Source organism: Poromitra crassiceps (genome assembly GCF_964638095.1).
Source record: "Poromitra crassiceps genome assembly, chromosome: 14".
Classification (NCBI taxonomy): Eukaryota; Metazoa; Chordata; class Actinopteri; order Beryciformes; family Melamphaidae; genus Poromitra; species Poromitra crassiceps.
Window position 1 is genome coordinate 34260106 of NC_139633.1, and position 19156 is coordinate 34279261.

The following is a 19156-nucleotide window of genomic DNA, read 5'->3' on the forward strand; positions in this document are numbered from 1 at the left end:
CTCACTGTAAAGAGCTGAGCAGCCATACCACACTCACTGTAAAGATCTGAGCAGCCATACCACACTCACTGTAAAGATCTGAGCAGCCATACCACACTCACTGTAAAGATCTGAGCAGCCCTTCATACCACACTCACTGTAAAGAGCTGAGCAGCCCTTCATACCACACTCACTGTAAAGATCTGAGCAGCCCTTCATACCACACTCACTGTAAAGAGCTGAGCAGCCATACCACACTCACTGTAAAGAGCTGAGCAGCCCTTCATACCACACTCACTGTAAAGATCTGAGCAGCCCTTCATACCACACTCACTGTAAAGAGCTGAGCAGCCATACCACACTCACTGTAAAGAGCTGAGCAGCCCTTCATACCACACTCACTGTAAAGAGCTGAGCAGCCCTTCATACCACACTCACTGTAAAGAGCTGAGCAGCCATACCACACTCACTGTAAAGAGCTGAGCAGCCATACCACACTCACTGTAAAGAGCTGAGCAGCCATACCACACTCACTGTAAAGAGCTGAGCAGCCATACCACACTCACTGTAAAGAGCTGAGCAGCCATACCACACTCACTGTAAAGATCTGAGCAGCCCTTCATACCACACTCACTGTAAAGAGCTGAGCAGCCCTTCATACCACACTCACTGTAAAGAGCTGAGCAGCCATACCACACTCACTGTAAAGAGCTGAGCAGCCCTTCATACCACACTCACTGTAAAGATCTGAGCAGCCCTTCATACCACACTCACTGTAAAGAGCTGAGCAGCCCTTCATACCACACTCACTGTAAAGAGCTGAGCAGCCATACCACACACACTGTAAAGAGCTGAGCAGCCATACCACACTCACTGTAAAGAGCTGAGCAGCCATTCATACCACACTCACTGTAAAGAGCTGAGCAGCCCTTCATACCACACTCACTGTAAAGAGCTGAGCAGCCATACCACACTCACTGTAAAGAGCTGAGCAGCCATACCACACTCACTGTAAAGAGCTGAGCAGCCATACCACACTCACTGTAAAGAGCTGAGCAGCCATACCACACTCACTGTAAAGAGCTGAGCAGCCATACCACACTCACTGTAAAGAGCTGAGCAGCCATACCACACTCACTGTAAAGAGCTGAGCAGCCATGCCACACTCACTGTAAAGAGCTGAGCAGCCATACCACACTCACTGTAAAGAGCTGAGCAGCCATACCACACTCACTGTAAAGAGCTGAGCAGCCCTTCACCACACTCACTGTAAAGAGCTGAGCAGCCATACCACACTCACTGTAAAGAGCTGAGCAGCCATACCACACTCACTGTAAAGAGCTGAGCAGCCATACCACACTCACTGTAAAGAGCTGAGCAGCCCTTCACCACACTCACTGTAAAGAGCTGAGCAGCCCTTCATACCACACTCACTGTAAAGAGCTGAGCAGCCCTTCACCACACTCACTGTAAAGAGCTGAGCAGCCCTTCATACCACACTCACTGTAAAGAGCTGAGCAGCCCTTCACCACACTCACTGTAAAGATCTGAGCAGCCATACCACACTCACTGTAAAGAGCTGAGCAGCCATACCACACTCACTGTAAAGATCTGAGCAGCCATACCACACTCACTGTAAAGAGCTGAGCAGCCCTTCACCACATATGAAACAACGTTCTCTCTTTTAGAAGAATGGAGTGAACATGCAATGATGCGATCTGAATAAAGAGCCAAAGTCACTCTTCACTCTTCACCCTCTTCAGGCATATGCAGCATACAATTCAATTCAATTTTATTTTATTTGTTCAATAGGGGACAGTGTACATTAATGAACATTTTAGCAAAATGTAAATGCACGACAATTGCAGTCACATGACTGATTGACATTGTTAGTCCCCCTGCCAGAAGGTACAGGCCTTGTGTCCTGATAGGGAAAAAGTGACATGGTGCAAATATACAGGATTAAAATAACATCTTATCTCTAAAGACAAGTGCAGCAAGAGGAAGAGAGCTAGCTAATACACAAGTATACAATCAGAGTAACTATACTCTTAAAAAAGTTTAAGATCTACATATGTAAGGGTTAATGCACGACGAGGTGTACATTATCACTTTTTAAGGGACGACGTGGAGGCGTGAACCGTCCGAGGCGAAGCCGAGGATGGTTTGCCTCTGCGAAGTCCCTTAAAAAGTGATAATGGACACCTCGAAGTGCATTAACCCGCTTATACCATGGTCACTTGCCAACAAAACAATAAGACCAGTCATTTATATTTCCATGTGTAATAAATAAAGCAATCTAAATGGCTAAATGTCTGTAAATCAGTCTTCCACGAAATAAAATAGTCCCTCCCACCTGCACCACCCTCCGTTTTAAAGCCGACTCAAACGTTAACTTTATCACAGGAATGCAGGTTTAACGATGTTTTGCGTTATACATTAAATGAAGACATTACCGTTTGGCTGCTTGCTTTATTTTGTATGATAGATACGTATTGGCCAAGTATATTAACATTTAACACGTTCACTGCCAATGGCGAGTTGACTCGTCAAACACAATCCAACGGTTCACTGCCAATGACGAGTTGAGACGTCAAAAAAAAAAAATTTTTTTTTTGACGGTGCTACGTGGATCAATGCCCCCCACGTCTCCTATAAAAATATTGGAGGTATTGAATGTGTATAATCTATTTTACCGACCAACTAAGTGGCGACAGTGCTCTCCCGACAGAGAGAAAGCCAACCAAAAACAGCCGCGGGAGGAAGCCATTCTCAAGGAAATGGCTTGGCGAAAACGCTTTTGATTTCACACACACACACACACACACACACACACACACACACACACACACACACACACACACACGCGCACACACACACACTCGAGTACCTTTGAGCATAAATAAGACCAGAATCGCAAAAGCTTCATCAAAGCTCTCAACCGACACCCCAAGAAACGAACGAGCCCGTTTTACAGTAATCCAGACTCGCCCGAGAGCGGCCGCGCCGCCAGCAGCAGCAGCACAGACGAGCAGCAGCAGCAGCAGCAGCAGCAGCAGCGTGGAGTACGCCTCAAGATTGGAAGAAGGGGATCGCGAAGGAATTTCTCTCCCGTGTCTAACCCCCCCCCCCCTCGCCTCTCCTCTCCTCTTCCCCGCTCCTGCGATTCCCCTCTCTTTTTTTGGGATCTGTGAGGCAACAGAAACTCGCCTGTGACAAAACACTGCAAAGCCACCAGAGACACACCTAAGGAGGGAGGAGTTTGGAGACACACACACACACACACACACACACACACACACACACACAAACACAATACAGTATAAAAAACATGCAAGGTCCGCACGGCTGCAGACTCGTTTGTGAGAGTGGCCCGGCTCGGCAAATACAGCAGGAGTGACGGCGAGGAGGACCCAGCAAGATCAGGGAGACCCGTTCTGGTTACTCTGCAGAGCATGGAGCTAAAGACAAACTTGTTCAGGAAGATCTCCGCACTACATCAAACGGACAGGTTCGCAAAAGTAAGAATCGCGAATGATCTTACGAAGACTGAGAGAGAGAAAGAGAGGGAGCTGTATGAACAGGCGAAGGAGAAGCAGCGGAAATCAGAGGGGGATTTCACCTATAAAGTCCGTGGCCCCCCCTGGGCAAGACGAGTGGTGAGAATCCCCACGACTCAGTGACTTGATCACAGACCTGTCCACCATAAGCGACAATATGTCAGCAAGTCTCCGCCTCTAGAAAGTATTTTGTGCCTGTATACTAATGCAGACCAACTTCATAACAAAATGCACGAACTCACCGCCCGTTTGAAATTACTCCCACGTATTCATATTATAGGAATCACTGAAGTTAAATCCAAAAATCGGAAACATAATATGAGTCCAACAGAATTTAACTTGGATGATATAGATTGTTACAATATATTTTCAAGGAATATTGACAACGACATAGGGAGAGGCTTATTGCTTTACATCCATAAATCACTAGAAGTTAAAGATGTTACAATATTGTCTGAGTTTCATGAGAGTATCTTTGTGGAGATTAAATGTAATAATCAAGAGTCTTTGATGGTGGGTTTAATCTACAGGTCTCCTAGTGGAACAGAGACTAACAATGACAACCTTGTGGCCCTAATGAAAGAGGTGTCAATCAAAAAGTATGTGCATAAGCTAATTATGGGAGATTTTAATTTGCCAAATATTGACTGGAATATAACTGACGCAGAGGGGGATAGCCAAACATCACTGGACAATCGATTTTTGGACTGTATACAAAACTCACTGCTGTTTCAGCATGTGCTGGAACCAACAAGGTGGAGAGGTGGTGACGTACCACACGTGCTGGATCTTATACTAACAAATGTGGACAATATGATTGATGATATTCAGTATTTAGGCCCTTTAGGTAAAAGTGACCATTGTATTTTGTTGTTTAAGGCAATTTGTTATACAAAAACACTGAGGAATGGATCGGTAAGAAAGAACTATAATAAGGGGAACTTTGAAGGAGCACGCAGAGAGCTGGAATGCTTTGACTGGGCTCATTACCTTTCCAATCACGGTGTTGACATCAAATGGAGACTAATAAAGTCTAAGTTGGGGGAAATTGAAGAAAAGTATGTACCAAACAGTATTAGTAGGTCTCAAATTAGAAAACATAACTTTGCCTTAGATGATATCACAAAAAATAAAATTAAAGAAAAAAATAGCCTTGCAAGGAAGGCTATAAAAAGTAGAAATCCAGAGGTACAGCAGGAATATCGACGAGTTAGAAATGTTGTGAGAATGAGAACTAGGTATTTAAGAAGGAAATATGAATTGGACCTAGTAAGACAATCTAAACTAAAACCAAAGGTCATTTGGAACTACATTAATAGGAGGACAAGAATAAAAACATCAGTAGGAGACTTATACACCAATCAGGAAGACATAAAGTCCCCTAAAACAGATAGTGACTCTGAAAAGGCGGAAATACTGTCAGATTTTTTTAGTAGTGTATTTGTGAACGAACCAGGAGGGCTTGTACCCGAGTTGCCCAGATTGGAAGTTCAAACAACAGAATCTTTCACAATTACTATTGAAGACACGAAAAAGCTTCTACAGAATACTAACATTTATAAATCTCCAGGTCCGGATGCAATTCACCCTAGGATCTTGAAGGAATTGGCTTGTGTGATTGCAGAGCCGTTATCTGAATTATTTAACAAATCTTTGGATGAATCAACTTTGCCGTGTGACTGGAAAGTGGCACAAATTAGTGCAATTTTCAAAAAAGGAAACAAGGCATTAGCAGGAAACTACAGACCAGTTAGTCTGACATCTGTAGTATGTAAAACGATGGAAAAATTAATTAGGACATATATTGTCGATCATATGAAGTCCAATGGACTTTTTAGTAACAAGCAGTATGGATTTTTATCCGGAAGATCAACGACACTTCAACTTCTTACTGTCCTCGATAAGTGGTCGGCAGCCTTGGACAGAGGCCAGCCAGTAGACTGCATATATATGGACTTCCAAAAAGCCTTTGATAAGGTCCCTCATAAAAGATTAATATCAAAACTCAAGTCTTACTGCATAGATGATAGAGTCATTGACTGGATACAGGACTTTTTACGTAATAGGAAACAGCAGGTGATGGTCAATGGGGCCACTTCAGATTGGAAACCAGTGACGTCAGGAGTCCCTCAAGGATCAGTGCTGGGCCCTGTGCTTTTTGTTGTTTATATAAATGATTTACCATGTGTGATACAATCTGATGTATACCTCTTTGCTGACGATACGAAAATATTCCGAATCATAGCTGGGGACTCAGATATAGACCATCTTCAAGCAGATCTACACAGCATGAGTAAATGGTGTGACACCTGGTTACTAAAATTGAATCCAGACAAATGCAAACAGTTACATATTGGGAAATCAAGTGCAGAGGTTTCAAACTACACTGTTGGGGATCTGGGGATCCAACAAGTGGAGGAGGAGAGGGATATAGGAGTTGTAGTTGACAGCTCACTTGAATTTCAAACACATATATTGGAGAAAATAAAAAAAGCTAACTCTATGTTGGCGATCATTAAAAGAACCTTTTTGCATTTAAGTAAGGATTTATTTTTACCCCTGTATAAATCTTTGGTGAGATCTCAGCTGGAATATGCAAGTTCTGTGTGGTTTGATTGATTGATTGATTGATTTTATTTGGTGAATGTCAACATACACAGGGAACAGATACAAGGACAGACAGTCACCGAGGATAAAAACACAAGAAAGCCTCAGGCTTATTTCCATTGCGGTCCTCATGAACATCTAACATAAAGGGCACAGACATGGAACATATGGATATCACCATTAATACTCAAATTAAGGATTATATCACTATTACAATTTTGAAGAGTAATAGAGGCACACTTGGATATTATACAGTACATGAACATTTGTTGTTCTGTGTAAGGAATTTTATAGACATAGAAAACGAGGGGGGGGGGGAGGAGGGGGATTGCGGGGGGGGGGGGGTGTTGCAGGGGGTAGGGGAGTGAGCAGCTCATCACCTACACACGCACGAGGTTATGCTGACTATAGCAGCTCCAAGGGGAAGGTTGTTTGAGGAAAAAGGGGGGGGGGGGGTTCGGGGGTGAGCGTAAGGGTTTTGCAAGGGCTATAGGCCGGACTGTGCTGCTTGAGGGGGGGGGGGGGGGATGGGTGGGATATGTGTGTGAGTCAGTTTGCTTGTCGGCAGGAATGTCCGTATTATTGTCCATGTGAAGCTGTGTAGCCTAAGCAGCCAGATAACGGAGGCCTCCTCGTTGAACGGCCTCGACCAAAGTCTTATCTTGCAGCTGTTGTAGGTGAGAGGTGGCTGGGGGGGGGGGATTAGCTCCTCGTCTCCACAGCTCTTCATAACGGGGATAATTTGTCATGCACCATTCGGCAGTCTCGGGGTCCAAATGAAAAAATCAATGATGGAAAATTTGGTTATCCGAGTGAAAGTATAATCCCAATCTTTCCTCGGGGCTCGTCTCTGCAACATAAATCACTTCAGTCCCGGTTGTGCAACCACTCCAAGATCTCGTCCAGCTTTTTGACCACTTCAGCATGCATAGCTTCCACCTTTGATATGCGCTCAGTGATCGTATTTGTCTGAATGTTCATGCGTTCTATGACCGCATTAGACTGAGAATTCCCAACACGAGCTATCTCGTTTACCATGTTGATGAGAGCTATCTGTGGGCTTTCGTTCTTCCCCATCAGCATGCAAATTTTCCGATAGATTACTACCATGCCAACACCGATTAGCAGATGTCCAGCTATCATGAATCCGAATTGGTAAACATCTTCAACATCTTCTACTGTCAAAATGGCAAGGCAAAGGGTTTGCCACTTTTTCCAACCATCCATAACATACCCCGCTGAGAACGTTCCATCCGGGCATTGTGGCTCGCCCGGTCCAGCATTCTTTGTGGAGATAATCTTATCAATCGCGTTGAGAGACCAGCTTATTAATTCCATAATTCTTCAGGTTTAGGTTCTATGAATAGCCAGCGGAGAGCAGAAGGTTTTTTGCAGGGAGCAAGCTGGGGAGTCAGGAAGCAGGAGAGGGAGGAGATGCGACTTGCTCAGTCCAAGGGCAAGGAGGAATTCTCCTTGTGGTCTCCAAAGTGTGGTCTCCTTATAAAGTGAAATACATAGAAAAAATCGAGAAGGTACAGCGAAGAGCAACCAAATTGATTCCAGGGCTGGATGAGAAATCATACGAAGAGAGGTTAAGATACTTACAATTACCAACTCTAGTATACAGGAGACATAGAGGCGACATGATCGAGGTATACAAACTTGTTCATAAAATATATGATTTCACAGCCGAGCCTATTATCCATTTTTGGAAAAATAAATATGTGTTAAGAGGGAATTCCCTGAAGCTATTTCCAACAAACTGTCGCTCTGAAAGGAGGAAAAACTTTTTTACAGTTCGTGCTGTAAGAGAATGGAATGAACTTCCAGACGAGGTGGTGCAGGCCCCTTCAGTTAACACGTTCAAAAACAGATTAGATAAACATTGGTTAACAAAGGATTTCTTGTATAACTATAGGGCAGGCTGTTGATTCTATTATGAGACCACGTATTTGGCTCTGGTACTTTGTTTTAATGTATGTTATATGTTGTTGTGTTGTATTGTTTTTTAAATGTATATTACAACGTGACTTCTTTTTATTTTTGTACTGAGTGTGAGTCTGGTGTAGAGGACTATAGTCCTGTACCAGAAATTTTCAATAAACTTCAATAAACTATACAGACTTGCCCAAGGGCACCCATAATCACAGGCACGTGAGGTGGTTCTAAAAATCCATTTATCTCAAAACTCTCTGAAAATCTCTGAAACCATGCTGTACTCAACAGCTAATATCTACATAACTACTAACTCTACAAACTAACTCTTTTAGACAGAGAAAGCACACATTCTATTAGTACTTTTGTGAACTTTGTGTTCACAAAGTCCAAGCAGAAAAGAATCCTCGGCTCTTGTAAAATGAGCCAGAATCCTCAAAAAAAACCTCTGGCAGAAGCTAACTACAGTATTGAAAAACGGCTGGCAGTGAATGTGTTAAGAGCGAAGAGTTTCAGGAAGTGAAACAGTGCAGCGGGGGCTCGCACTGCGTGTGCTGTATGTGGTGAAATGCAGCTCGCTCGCTTGCTCGCTCTCTCTCTCTCTCTCTCTCTCTCTCTCTCTCTCTCTCTCTCTCTCTCTCAAAGGGCTCGCCCCCGCTCGTGCACGAGCCGAGGAATCTCCTCTTTGTCGCCGAGAAGAGCCTGGTGACGCGAGGTTAAAAATCTCCGAAACGAAAATCAAAATTGTAAATAAGAGTTATTTTTGATAAACTGAGCACACAGGGGTGATTTAAATACTTACTTTGACCGAGTCAATTTTTTTCTCAACATCCAAAATTGTCATATTAACCCTTAACGGGGGTATAGAGCTCAAACAGCTCTCTTGATACCACTGTGAAACTATGGCGCATTGATATGAACGGTGAACAGACCATTTAGCTAGGTGTCCATTATCACTGTACAATATCACAAAATAATGGGCACCTTGCAGCCAATCAGAATCGAGTATTCACCCAGACCATGGTATAAAGAGATTTAAACAACATATAAAAAGAAAGAAATATACAGCATACTACCCACATACAGTAGCAATACAGTAGAACCATTCTAGTTATTTTCCCCTAACTATGAGTGCAGGTTTGAGTGGACTTCAGCCATCTCTTCATATGACCCTTAAACATGCTCAGCATTGGACATTCCCTAATAGAGGATGGAATTGTGTTCCAGAGTTTGCCACCCTTGACAGACAAAACCGTCTGGCCAAAGGTGGTGCGCCTGTATGGGATGACACAGTTGCCTCTGATTGAGGTTCTGGTGGTTCTGGATGTGGATCCAGATACAGGTCTCTGCTTGATGTACTCATTTAGCAGGGGATGAGCAAGGCCATTTAGAACTTTGTCGATGGTGCACGCATATTTAAAGCTGATGAAGTTGTTGAAGCTTAGGAAGTTGTGTTTAACCAGAATGTTCCAGTAGTGATAGGAACAGGGTTTTTCGTCAAATACTTTCAAGGCTCTCTTATAAAGTGACTCAAGTGGTTTGAGCGTGGAAGTACATGTGAGTGACCAGCTGGTCAAACAGTAATCCAGGTGAGAAAAGATCATTGCGTGTAAGAATGTCTGAAGAAGAATTGCTGAATCTAATGTCTTTGAAATTAAGCAGGTTTGAATTTCACCGAGTTTGCTACCTTTTTGACCTGGTTCTTAAAAGTCAGTGTAGGATCTAGGATCACACCTAGGTATTTAAACTCGGGTACCAATTCCAGTTCAACATCATTCAAATACACATTAGAATGAGTTGTTGTATGAGGACGTTTAGTGAACATCATACACACCGTTTTCTTGGTGTTCAGCAGAAGGCAGGATTTAGAGAGCCATTTCTGTATCTCAGATGCAGTGGATGAGAGGAGGCGAGAGGCCTCCTCGATGTTTTTTGGCAGGGGTGAAAATTACCGCATCATCCGCGTACATCTGGGAGTGCAGATTTAGACAGAAATTTGGTAAATTATTAATAAATAATGACTTGATTCTGATTCTAAATAGATTTGATGTCTAGCAACAAACTGGTGGCGTCTGTCTGACTATTGATGATGAATCAGGATCTCCAAGGGTTGTCCCATTTCATAGGGCTAGATTTCAACCAGTACTCCTCCTAACTGTTCTGGGGGGTTAGTCCAAAAGCCCGGGGCGTAGGGGTACAAGTAAGACATGGGATTGGCCCTTATTACTAGGGCTGGGTTAAAAAAATTGATTCTCAGATTTTAAAGCTGATTCTGATTCTGATGTGTCCCCTGTCAGTGTCCTCCCAGACTCTCTGCTGCACTGTCTGAGCTGCGTCCACCTGCTGGCTCTGCACAGACAGCTGCTGGCTGACACACTGCTGATGGACAGGCCCACCATGCAGAGTGCAGGTAAACAAACGCCAAACAAAACCATCAACAAAGCAGGTAAACAAACTCCAAAAACAACAACAACAAAAATAAACCAACACAAAACCTGCACATTTCTTCTAGCGACTCCAGGAACAGTGCTGCTTTGCTGATGCTGTTATTCTCTCTCTCTCTCTCTCTCTCTCTCTCTCTCTCTCTCTCTCTCTGCTCTCTCTCTCTCTCTCTCTCTCTCTCTCTGCTCTCTCTCTCTCTCTCTCTCTCTCTCTCTGCTCTCTCTCTCTCTCTCTGCTCTCTCTCTCTGCCCTCTCTGCTCTCTCTCTGCCCTTTCTCTCTGCTCTCTCTGCCCTTTCTCTCTGCTCTCTCTCTCTCTCTCTCTCTTGCTCTCTCTCTCTGCCCTCTCGCTCTCTCTCTCTCTCTGCCCTCTCTCTCTCTCTCTGCTCTCTCTCTCTCTCTCTATGCCCTCTCTCTCTCTCTCTGCTCTCTCTCTCTCTGCCCTCTCTCTCTCTCTCTATGCCCTCTCTTCTCTCTCCTTGTTGTTCTACAGAACAACAAGGAACAGCGACGGCCGGTGTTAACTTGCCCCTCCCTGTAGTGTCCAGCAGCACTGTTCAGCACAGCACTCCACATAATAACGTAACGTTGACTTGTTTCATAATCCTTGAAACAGGTGTGATTCCAGACTCGATGAGGAAAACCTTTTGAAAATCTGATATCCATACTCTATATATCCATACACAGTTCAGCTTGTTGACTGGTTATGACTGGCTCACTGATTGGCTGACTTGTTGACTGGTTATATTGATTGACTTTTGGTACTCTGGCTGATGTGGAGTTTTATTGTTTGACTGACCGGTGTTTTCCCTCAGAGCGCCTGGCTGGATGCTGAGAGCAACATGAGCAGAGCACAGGAGGTCAGACTCTGTCTGTGTGTGTGTGTGTGTGTGTGTGTGTGTGTGTGTGTGTGTGTGTGTGTGTGTGTGTGTGTGTGTGTTTGTGCACCTACGCGTGTAATACCTATACTACCCTGTAGATAGTGCTGTAATGCTGCCTGTCCATGTGTGTCTTCTGACCTGCTGGCTTTTCTCTACCAAAATGTTAACATAATTCCATTCTGATCAATCCTTTCTGGGTAACACTTTCATTAATGTTTAGTTAATGTTTAATAATGGTTAATTATGGGTTCGCTAATGCTTATTAATCATTAACTAACCCTTAATTAATGTACTATTATTGCAAGTGTTACCATGTGCGTGTGTATACAGTACATACAGTTATTGCAGAGTACTGACTTTGTGTATGAACCGTTCCTTCCTCCCTGTGTTTAATAACAGTTAATACTGTAAACTTAATCCATTAATTTGTATTATTATTATTGTTTGTTTGCAGAGAGACTTTCTCCATGTGAAACAGGAGTTCATTAAGACCTACATGTCATCAGTCTACTACCTTCTCCACTGCCCCTCGCTGCCGTGCCCCCGCTGGGCGGACCCGCCCTCCGAGGAGCAGCGGGCCAGAGTCATCTAGCACACTGGATGCCCTCAAACACGCCCAGCAAGCCTCCAGCCAATCAGGAACCCCGCAGGTCTTCCTCGAGCCCGCCCATCAGCACCTCGCCTTTGATGTCACAGAGTTGACCTTTGACCTCCTCAGGGTGGCGCGGTAACAGGGTGGGGATGAACACACGCAACATCACTCAGTACATGGTACATTTTGATTGGAGTTCATTATGTTAAAGTAACATTTGACTCAATGTTAAATTAACTGTAGACATATTCTAACATTTTGACATCAATAAATCTAGCCTGACATCGCCAGGCCAATTCGCAAATGCGAATGAGTCTGGAAATTCTCGGTTCAATTTTGATTTCCAGGCCTAGACCAAAATGCAATCAAACACAATTGGATAGACCTACAACCAATCAGAGCAACAAAACGTGTGACATAGCTCACACGCTTCCAACCATCTCTGGCTCTCCTCTGTCAGTCAACGTATCAACGTAACAATATATTTGATAAACGGTTGTGATTGGCCCGACGGTTAAACATGAGCTCGCAGATTCGTCAGGTTCCCAGGCTACAATAAATCACTGCAACATTCATATTCAGACATTTAGAAAACAACGGGGCTTATGGGAAATGTAGTCTTAATGTTCAGAAACACTAGAACTTTACTACTGGTGTGAGAACAATCGTCTCCACCATCACAGTTAACAATGATATATTGATGCTTCAAAATGCTACAGCGGCTGGCCAAACTTTGAGTCCATCTGACACCTCCTACAGCTCTCAGCAAACTAGAAAGCAGGTTATTTTACTACATTGAAGCAGGTCATAGAAAGGCTTTGGACTGGGACCAACACAGATGCAGGATATTAGATTTTATAGTGACGCTATCAGCACATTGTGAAACTGTTATTTATTGCCAAAGCTTGTACTATTTTGTAATAAACATGTTGTCAATAACAGAGGGTGATTTGTTCAAATGTAACTAAAGGTGAGAGATGCATACAAGTCATTCTTTGCAAGTCAAGTCTCAAGTCTCTTATGGATGAGCCTTCTATCATCTGCTGGATGCCATCTGGTCTGCTTAGAACAATGCATAGCTAAAAGTAAGTATTTTATTATCCTCACTCCTTTATCTATTAGAATACAGTATTGATTAGTTGACATTGATTAGTTGAGATAACTGACTTTCGCTCCATCAGCACCGGTGCTTCCCAGGGCGGTGTCCTCTCTCCCTACTTCTTTGGTCTGTACACCAACAGCTGCACCTCCAGTCACCAGTCCGTCAAGCTCCTGAAGTTCGCGGACGATACCACCCTCATAGGGTGGTATCTTGTCCCACCTGAGAACAATGGAAAAAATGTTTCAAACTACTGTAGTTTTATTATTTTTTACTTACCAACTGCCAAAAATGAGCCAATGAGATGCAGCAGTGATACTTGATGCATGTCTCTCTGTATAGAGAGATGCCGGCATCTCTGTCTGTGGAGAGATGGCAGCATCTCACTCTACATGAGACCACTGTGTTTGAAACAGCTGGAGGCCTAACTTACTGTATGGATTTTTAAAGTCAATAACATTCCTTTACTTTATATGTACTGTTTACGGCAGTGGTTCTCAACGTGCGGGTTGGGACCCCACAGGAGGTCACAAGATCATTTGGGAAGTCGTTAGATTATTAATAGGATAGGAAAATAGCAAATTTATTTGAGACACATTTTTTTTTTTTTTCAGATGTTTTTGTAAAATATTGCATAGTTTTCTGCCTCTCTGATAATTACATGAAACAACCTGAAAAGAGGAAATCATTCTTTAGTTGAAGTGTTCACCACTCTGCATATGCAGCCAGTGACGTGCGTTGTCCCGGGCCAAAAAGGTTGAAACGCTGCACTGCTTATGGCACTAGCTTCACTTCTTCTTTTCAGCAAAAAGTATGCTGGCCTACACGGCCCAGACAGAACTGAGAGCTCAGCATGGGTTTTAAGTTACACTCAGAGACATTAAGGACGCCCTAATGTCATGTTTAAGATGTATATCAAATACTCCACTTTGAACAATAATTTGTGTCTGATGGTTTTCTCCACAAAAAAAGGTGAAATGACTTTGCCTCCTTTTCCCTCATTAAAAATTCCAAAGCAACCAATCAGGGTTATCTAGAACATAACTAGCCAATCACAGCATACAAACAATGGCTTTAACTGCTGAATACTGGACAGGGATTGGCTCCAGTGATGTCATGAATCATGCTGGTTGAAAACGGCCTTTTCAGTGAGCTCAGAGAAACGTTCCACTTTCAGCAGATGATTGACTTTAGTCTACTTGACAGCCTACAGAGCCCATGTTGTGAACCAGGAAATGTTGAGTACCCAAAACCTTATGTTAGAAATGTACAGTATGGGTCCCCATCATATAAGAAAAGCTGGATGCTAAACTTGCATATGTTGAGAAATATGCATAATTAGCATTAATTAGCATAATCAACTATATGGACAATATTTCAGCAACTGCTTGGCTGATTTGGAGAATATTGGAGTGGTTTGGGCGGTTATTGAGGATGCTGAATCCATTTCTGGCATTGTCAAAATTCAAAATGGCTGTTTAAGCCAGAAGTGGCCACATCTGAACTCCCGGTGGGGCCGATGATGATGTTTCAGCCAAAAGACGTTTTAGAGGACGCTGAATCGATTGGATTGGACAGATAAATCATTTATTTGAAATAACTGAAATAATTTTATTTTAATTCACAAACCATTGGAGGTAACAAAGGCATCCAACTAGATTAATATGTCTATTGCTAAATAATATGCTCAAAAAAAGAGAAAGGGGAGTATATTAGTGAAAATGTAGGTAGAACAGGTAGAAAACAGGAGTCCTGGAACTTGTTTTAAAGACAAGTATACTAAATGATCAGAGCAGAAAACAACACTGGAAAGCTTTCATCAAGCAAGAGCACCTTGTTCTTCTAATCTGCACTGTTACAAACATCTTCATCATCATTGTTACGAGTCAATGTTTACATGTGTGACCTCAGTTGCTATAGGACCAATCAGTGTGACGTCACTGACACCCAGTATTGCAGAACCCCGCCACAGTTAACTAGTATGAGTTGTGCCAAACAAACGTTAATATCTCAAAAACTATACATCACATCGCTTATATTTTGTCATTCTGAGTGAGAGCAGAATTAGCTCAAGAGTTTGATGTATAATATATGCATGTCGTGTTAAAGTTGTGTGAGCTGTGGCAGTTTTTAAAATGTAAACAGGGTCAGCCGGCTAGAGTCAGACACTCAAAACTCAGGCTCCATAGGGTTCCATTGCCGGTGCCACCCAGTGACGAGGTTTGTTTACCAAAATGCTGCTCGGGTGATCCCTCGTATACACATTGTGTCATGCTGTAACTGTCCTGTACATAAGTTCACTCTGGGTGCAGTATTGTGAATGAGCCACTGTGAGGCGCTAAAGCGATAGGGGAGGATGCATGCTTGCATCATCAGTCTGAGAGGTGTGCCCCCCTTGCTTGTGTTCAGTGTGTTCCTGTCAGTCGAGCCGAGCAGAACGAGGTGTTAACAGCACTGCTAAATAAATAAGCTGTGAGGCTAAAGAGAAGAAAAGTCTCCACAAGTTATTCATCATCATCATCACTTTTATTAACTCATTGAGTGCCAGCCACTTTTGGAGAACGGACGCTCCCAGTGCCAGAGTTTCAGAGCGTTTTCAGTGATTTCTCGAGGCCCACAGAATATTGTGTGATATTACTATGTAAACACTGAACACGCACAAAGAACGATGAGACTCTATTCTATCATCTGCAAAAAAAAGTTTATTGATCCCATTTTCCGTTCTTTAGTTATGAGCCGGAGAAGATAGCTTGATTCATCCAAAAACAACAATTTTTTTCTAGAAGCTGAGATAATTGGCCTTTTGTGAAATTAAACATTTCAAGCACACACTGACTCTGAAGCTAATCTTTTCTAATGTAGTCACACCTCAAAAATAATTTCCTTCAATAAAACAGTTTAGGCCAGGGAATTTTGTTTGGCAGAATAATATTTTTAGCTACAACCAGCAGCGCTGGCCCCTGCGTGCGCTGCTGGTTGCAGCTTCTTGCTGGTCTTGATTTGCTGCTGGTGGGCATCGGATATTCTGGCTTGCGTTTGTCAATCCTGTCCTGCTGCCTGGGTCTGTCTGGGTGTTGCGTGCTGCTCTGCGTGCCCCCCCCCCCCCCCGCCCCGCCCCGCCCCGCCCCGCCCCGCCTCGCCTCAACTGCACACTCCTCCTCCTGTCTGTGGTGGCTCTCTGCTGAGTTTGCTGTGCGCACAGTGAAGGGTGCAGCTTTTTTACAGCGTTCCGCGTGTGTTTGTCACCGGCAACGATGCTTCCAGTTGAGAATAATAACTCCACGGTGTGGATGTGCGGATGTGCTGTCGCAACCGACACAGAGCGGCTCAATTGTGGGAGCAGATTGGCTGCTGCAGGCACAGCTGCAGTAACGTGCTTCAGCATATCGATGCATACGGATGCGATGCGATTTCCGTTTCCATAACGACTTCTTCTTTGTTTTTTCCTTGCCTTTCTGTTATGTGGAGAGCACTGTCGCCACCTAAGGGTTCTGTAAAATAGGTTATAGACCTCCAATAGCTACAATAGTTGTACCAGAGATGTATCAGGGATTGATCCACGTCCCACCGTCAAAAAACGCAATTGACGACAACCGTCGTCATTGGCACTCTACGTCAGTATTTGAATTGACGACAGCTGTCGTCATTGGCATTCAATGAGTTAACAGACACAAGGTCCAGTATAAAAACAGACAATACATCAAATCATTATGACCCAGGGGATCATATGTGTATTTTGTATCCTGATGTGCTGTGTTCTCCCTCCCTGCCTGGTGTGGAGCTCTCCACAGTGTACTCTTGAGTTCTTACTGCAGGTGCGGCTGGTGATTGGTTGGAGACTGATGCGGGCCGGCTTTAAAAAGAGGGCTGTGCCGAGGCCTCCTCACTCTCTCCTTTCCTGCTCCCAACCAGCCTGTGCCACACCAACAGCTAGCTTAGCCACTCCTTTGTTAGCCTAGCTGGTAAATGGGTCATTGTAACCTTGCTCACCTTTGATCTTAAAAGCAGTCCTTATGACTGTATGTAGGGGTGAGAAGCCCTGATTTTTCTTTAGTTGTTTTCTCCTGTGTTTACTATTAGTTCATCAGGTAAGGTGCCTGTTGTTTGTTTGGGGGGGGTTTGTTTGCAGGTAAGATTAGGCCTTTAAAATAGATTGTGTTTATTATTTTGGGTATGCTCACCCTGATGCTCTCTACTGTCATTTCTTCATTAAAACATTGATGTGGACTGCAAACCTCTGTGGCATGGTCATCTTTGGGAGAGGGGAAAGGGGGGAGTCACTTTTTTATGTTATGTTTGGTGTCCCCTAGGCCGGGTATAACAATGACATACACCAATACAATATTAACTCTGTCAAGTCATTTTCTCCGGGTGCAACGTGGGAGAGTTGTGCAATCATCTGCCTTCTTTACCGTCACAATCATCAACCTCATCCTCACTGTCTGCTCTGTCTTCATCTTCTTCTCCAGACTCTATGTTCTATTCCTATGAGTGTGTGAGCAGGTTTCAACATGTACTATGGTGCAGCAGCACAGTAGCTGGTACAGGCCTGCTGTTGTACCTGGTTTTGAACCAGCTGTGAAGCTCCAGCTGATCATTTCCACAACAGCTGGCCCCTTTTCCTCTAATGATGTTCAGCAGAAGTATTATGAATGAATCTCTGGCGCCTACTCTATCCCGAGGCCTGATTCCTCTCATAGCAAACCAAGATCACTCACTGATTGATCATTGCTGCCCTGAATAATCATTATAAATTACTAGCTTCATTTCTTGCAAGCCATCTGAAAAAAACATAACCTATGTTGTAGATGAAGCTCAGCCTGGGTTTTTAAAGAATAGCCATATTTCAAATAATCTGTGTTTGATACTTGACTTATTAGATTACTCTGACATGGTTCAAGATGAGAGCGTTATTATTTTCCTTGATTTTTACAAAGCCTTTGATACCATCGAGCACAACTTCATTTGTCTTTCTTTAGAAAAACTTGGTTTTGGTGATTTATTTTGCAGAAGCATCGGAACATGATATAAAAACAGTAATTTAATTGTCATCCGGAACTTCCCCTGGATTTGACGTAAAGCGCGGGGTCTGGCAAGGTGGCTCAATGTCTTGTGACCTCTTTCTTCTGGCCACTGAACTTTTATCTTGTCACATTAAGAACAGCAGACTGAAAGGCCTCACAATCACTGATAGAGAAACTGTAATTAGCAGCTAGGGGTGCCCAAATTCTTTCCCATGAAGGGCCAAAACTCAATCTGGGTGGAGGGCCGAGGGCCAAAAATAAACATTGTGGAATTACATTAAAATGTATTGTGTTTTATAGAAAATTAACATTCTAAAATAACATTTCAATATAATGATCTACTTTTTATCTGTTTGGTAATTGTAATAATTTGCAATTGGTTATATATATTTAAAAAAACATCTGCATTTGTGGGGAGCTTAAACGTTTAATCAGTAAACACCCAGTTAAAAACAGTTGTATTTTCCACCTTTGTAATCAAGAGAGAAATTTGACTTAATTCACAACTTGAAAAATCCTCAAGGTACTTTGAAAAGTATCTTTTGTAAACAATTTGCCATGACAATTTGCAGGGATGCAATCTCAGGAGTGAACACAGTATCCGCAGCCACATTCAGACACTGTTTCACAAAGTCACCACATGAAAAAGCTCGTCCACCCTTTGCAATCAGTGCAGATATCTGATAACTTGCCCGAGTTGCATTCTGGATAAAAAAAAATGGGGGGGGGGGGGGTCCAAAATCTGTGGCGGGCCAAAACAAACAGAGCAAATTGGTCAGCACTGAGCTAGAGGATGATACGACCCTCTTCCTAAAGGATGCTTCCCACATTCACTGTGCTCTCAATGTTATCACTGTGTTCTCCAAAGCTTCTGGGCTTTCTCTCAACTTCAAATGTGAACTAATGGCTGTAAAGAATTTCAATCTGACATCTGTAATATACCTGTAAAGGATTCGGTCATGTACTTAGCTTACTGTACCTACCTTATTACAGTACTTACCTTATTGTCAACAAGGTTGAACGCTCCAGATGCTCCCCA

The 19156-nt window shown here is 43.3% G+C and overlaps 1 pseudogene across 1 annotated transcript in view; it reads left to right on the forward strand.

Moving 5' to 3' along the window:
* Positions 1–12133, forward strand: part of LOC310789162 (nephrocystin-1-like) — a 63224-nt pseudogene extending 51091 nt beyond the window's left edge. Inside the window, exons 16-18 of the transcript in view lie at positions 10379–10559; positions 11337–11381; positions 11857–12133. The product of the transcript in view is annotated as a nephrocystin-1-like (transcript). The remainder of the gene's footprint in view (positions 1–10378; positions 10560–11336; positions 11382–11856) is intronic.
* The last annotated feature ends 7023 nt before the right edge of the window (positions 12134–19156 follow it).